At 43.7% G+C, this 4,823-nt stretch overlaps 1 pseudogene; it reads right to left on the bottom strand.

Annotated features, from left to right (window-relative positions):
- Positions 1-2,108: 2,108 nt before the first annotated feature.
- LOC124552494 lies at positions 2,109-2,226 on the bottom strand (annotated as a pseudogene).
- Between the last annotated feature and the right edge of the window lie 2,597 nt (positions 2,227-4,823).

Here is a 4,823-nt window from a genome sequence, read left to right as displayed (position 1 = left end):
CTCAGATGGATAGAGCATCTGCCATGTAAGCAGGAGATCCTAGGTTCGAGTCCCAGTCGGGGCACACATTTTCAACATGTCCCCAATGAAGATATTGTGTTTCTTTGGTGGGTGACGGAATACCACTGTGGGAGGGACAGGAAGGATAGTGGGTAGGACATTCCTTATTTCAGGGCATGATAAGAGTTAGTTAAAACCCTGGCAGAGAATGTGATTCAGTTGCTCCAGTCCTGGGTGGTACCTTCCGTCCTATGTAAAAGATACCAACCATTTCCTCCACCGACTTTCCATAGTTCCTCTTCCTTTACCACATGATCCACCTCCCCTTAAACTAACATCACTAATGCCCATGACCTTTCAACTAGTGAACACCACCTTTCCCAGTGCCCCAAGGATTTCAAACCTACAACCTCTTTCCTAATAGCCATGACCAACTATATCCTCACCCATAATTAATTCTCATCTGAAGGCATTACCTACAAACAAATCTGGGGTATGGCTATGGGCACTTGCATGGCACCATGCTATGCCAACCTATTCATGAGCCATATTGAGGAATCCTACATAAATACTCACAATCCCAAATCTCTCACCTGGTTCAGATTCGATGATAACATCTTCATGATCTGGACTGAGGGTAAGGACACCCTATCGACATTCCTCCAGAACCTCTACAGTTTCTCCCCCATTTGATTCACCTGGTCCTACTGAACCCAACAAGTCACCTTCCTACATGATGACCTCCACCTACATCAGTACCTCTGTCCACATCAAACCTATCAACCACCAGCAATACCTCCACTTCAACAACTGCAACCCATTTCATACCAAGAAGTCCCTTCCATACAGCCTAGCCACCCATGGCTGTTGCATCTGTAGTGATGAGCAGTTCCTCCTGAAGTACACTGAGGGTCTGAGGTCTTCACAGACTGTAATTACCCCCCCCCCCCCCCCCCAACTTGCTCAAAATCAGATCTCCCATGCCTTATCTCTTTAGTCACCCACCATCTCCAAAAATCCCACCATCTGGCCATAGAAGAGCATTCCCCTCATGACTCAGTACCTCCCAGGACTGGAGCAACTGAATCACATTCTCTACTATGGTTTCAACTATCTCTCATTGTGCTCTGAAACGAGGAATTTCAAACCCACTATTCTTCCCACCCCTCCCACAGTGGTATTCCACAACCTACCAAACCTACATTATATCCTCATCCATCCCTACACAACTCCTGCTCACAACATCTTGCTTCATGCCTCATATCCTATTAATAGACCTAGACACAAGACCTGTCCCATACATCCTCCCACAACCACTTACTCCAGTCCGGTCACAAGCATCATCTATCGCATCAAAGGCAAGGCTACCTACAAAACCAGTCATGTGATCTACAAGCTAAGCTGCAACCACTGTGCTGCATTCTATGTGTGCATGAAACTAGCAAGCTGTCTGTCACCATAAAAGGTCACAAAAAAACTGTGGCCAAGAAACAGCTGTACTACCCCATTGCTGAGCACGCCTCCCAACACAACATTCTTCATTTCAGTGATGTCCGCCCCTGGTGGCTGAGTGGTCAGCAAGACAGAAGTCAATCCTAAGAGCCCGGGTTCAATTTCCAGCTGGGTTGGAGATTTTCTCCGCTCAGGGACTGGGTGTTGTGTTCTCCTAATCATCACTATTTCATCCCCATCAACATGACATCAAAATGAAAGACTCGCACCCAGCAAACGGTCTACCTGACAGGACGCCCTAGTCACATGACATTTATTTTTATTTCAGTACCTGCTTCACAGCCTGTGCCATATGGATTGTTCCCACCAACATCAGCTCTTCTTAACTGCGCAGGTGGGAACTATCCCTGCAATTTATCCTATGTTCCTGTAACCCTCATGCCTCAACCTTAGTTAGTCTTTGCCTCTACCCACTAGCCCCTTCCAAGTTCCCGTTCTAGCACTACATGGCCCTCTACACCACCAATGCACCCACAGTCTTTTTACCTCTCTCCTTTTCTGCGAACCTGCCATCTCTTGCCCTCCATGTGACCTCACAACTATTCGGTCGAGTAGATCCTCAGTTGACATCACGAGGCTGAGTGCACCCTGAAAAATGGCAACAGCACATGGCGGCCCGGATGGTCACCCATCCAAGTGCTGGCCACACCCGACAGCGCTTAACTTCGGTGATCTGACGGGAACCGGTGTATCCACTGCGGCAAGGCCGTTGCCCTCAGAAGCATTAAGGAACATCAAAAATAACCATTTCACAAATAGATCATTAAAGTAAACAATTTAAATAAAATTTCAAGGGGAGCTGAACTGAATGCATTAGACAACATAAAAGAACTGTCTTAAGTGCAGTCCATGCACCGTACACTTGCTCGATCAGCTCAGCTTCTAAAACCACCCGAAAACACATGAAAGACACTTTAAAATTGCATAGCAGAAATAAATTACAGATTACACACGGGTCATCAGCCTTGACATAATATACTTAAAGCTAGAGAAACTGTGACTGTTCAAGCCACAAGTGCTTTAATGTAAACAGACAATTGGAGAAAAAGTGTTTTATAACTTTTGAGCATCTGAACACTCAGAATAAAACACACTTACCATTTAAAGGAGTCCATACAAGAGTAGTTTAAAGTTAACATTCAAATGGAAATACAAAAGTTTTGTTAACAGTTTGAACACCTGGGTATTCAATAAAAGACACACATACCATTTTAAAGAATCAATCTTAATGCCTAACAAAGCAATAATGGAACTTGAACTAGAGAAAATATGCTCCCTTTCACACTTGACCTAAGAACAACTCAGGCATGTTCCAGTTATCAGGAATGCCAATCCACATTAAGAACACAAATCAAAACAGAGCTACACAAAGCTGTATGCAAGAACACAAAACAAACTCCATGGCCAAGAGCTCAGTAAAAGAACGGCGATTTTCTCAAATCACATCCAACACTTAATCACATACAAGACTAGGTGCTCACCATTTATCTTGATGCCAGACCTTGGGAATAAGGAATGTTAACAGATGCAATCATGCAACCACAAAGCCAAAGGGAAGCAATGATTCCTCAGATGGAGTTTGCATGTTCTTCATCTTAATTTGTTGCCAACTAGAATGTGGCGACCGGTTCTTTATCCTCATTGGGCAAATGACTCCAGTTGGCATTTGAGATCAGCCAGCAAGACAAAACTATGCAGAGAGATGTGCATGTGATGAACTTCAAAAGAGCTGCAAAGCTGTCCCCTCGTGAGACATCAGGGAATCTGGCAGTAAGAAACAAAATCCAGAGTAGTTCAGAATCAATATGAGTGCATGCATGGCTCATATACTTTCCTGCTATGTGCGAAGCCTCCCATGGTTCCCTTACAAAGATTAAAATTCACCTTAATCCTTGTGGGATATGTCAGTAGATGATATCGAAAATGCAAAAGCAGCTGGCTGATAGTTACAAAAGATGGAAGATGATACCACATTCCATCAGTCATCATCAACTGAGAAGGTTGAAGAAGTTCTAGAGCTGCTGAGGCAGGAAGATACTGACCACAACTATTTCTCCCATTATGAGAAGTTACTTAAGACCCCCCACTACCACCATGAATAACAGCTGAATTAGTGGGACACCACTGAGTGAGGTGATGCAGTGGTTAGCACACTGGATTCGCATTCAGGAGGATGAAGGTTCAAACCTACCTCTGGCCATCCACATTTACATTTTACATGATTTCCCTAAATTGTTCTGGGCAAATGTCAGGATGGTTCCCTCAGAAGGGCATGCCTGATTACCTTCCCTATCCTCAATAGAATCCGAGCTTCAGCTCTGTCTCTAATAACCTTGATGTCAATGGGACATTAAAACCAATCTTCCTTTCTTCCTTCCTTCCTTCCTTAGGAGGACATCAGACTACCCTCTTACCAGTGATAAATGGCTCAATCATTGTTCTGCACATGCAACAAGCCATGTCAGCAACTGGTCTGAAGTGGACATCATAGAAATGGTCTGGTCGTGCTTTGTTTTGCAACATCACAGCACAACGTGTCATGCTCAGGTGCAGGGAGGTTCCAATGCCATCGCCAACCTTCCCTACCAACTCTCTGCTCTGAAAAGGATGGTTCAGTGAGAACTTTGCAAGTGAGGATCTGTTGTGTGCAGTTACATTAGTCAGAGATTTTCTTTGAGTTAAATTGTATCTTTGGAGTGCTAGTTGAGTAAGCCTGTGCTTTGTTTGTCTGTCGTGTCAATGTACTGTGCATGTGCTCAGCAATATTATGAATAAAATACCATCAATCCTATTGTGCAATCTGCTTGAGTGTGATCCCTGGCACCTACTTACCTGGAATTCCCACATACTCATAAGAAAGTACAGTGCTCAATACTGTGTACTAAACAAAACATTAAACTCTCTTTAACACATAGTCCAACGTGGGATTCAAGGCCATTACATTACAGCATGTTGTTATAACAATGGCTGTTGTGATTATGTAATGATAATTCGGGGTGCAAGTTGTAGTTTGGAGTGGAAGCTTAACTGTATGATTGAGAATGCCATCAAGAACAATGCTGAGACTGCTCCTCACACTACTGTGAAGATGGTTTGACTCTTGTGTGGCATGACAATCCTTGAATGAAGGTTTTTAATGAATGTATGTATGTGGATGTTGGAAAATCACTCAGGGAAGAGGGATTTCAGACATTTATCAGACATTTATGCAATTGTTGCATTACCTCTCACACAGTCGCATCATACACTGCGTGGTATTGGTACATATTGTGACCTTCCCAAAGCTTGTGATCGTTTGGATCACAAAATTC

This window comes from Schistocerca americana, chromosome 1 (genome assembly GCF_021461395.2).
Source record: "Schistocerca americana isolate TAMUIC-IGC-003095 chromosome 1, iqSchAmer2.1, whole genome shotgun sequence".
Taxonomy (NCBI): domain Eukaryota; kingdom Metazoa; phylum Arthropoda; class Insecta; order Orthoptera; family Acrididae; genus Schistocerca; species Schistocerca americana.
This window is presented reverse-complemented; position numbering and strand designations above follow the sequence as displayed.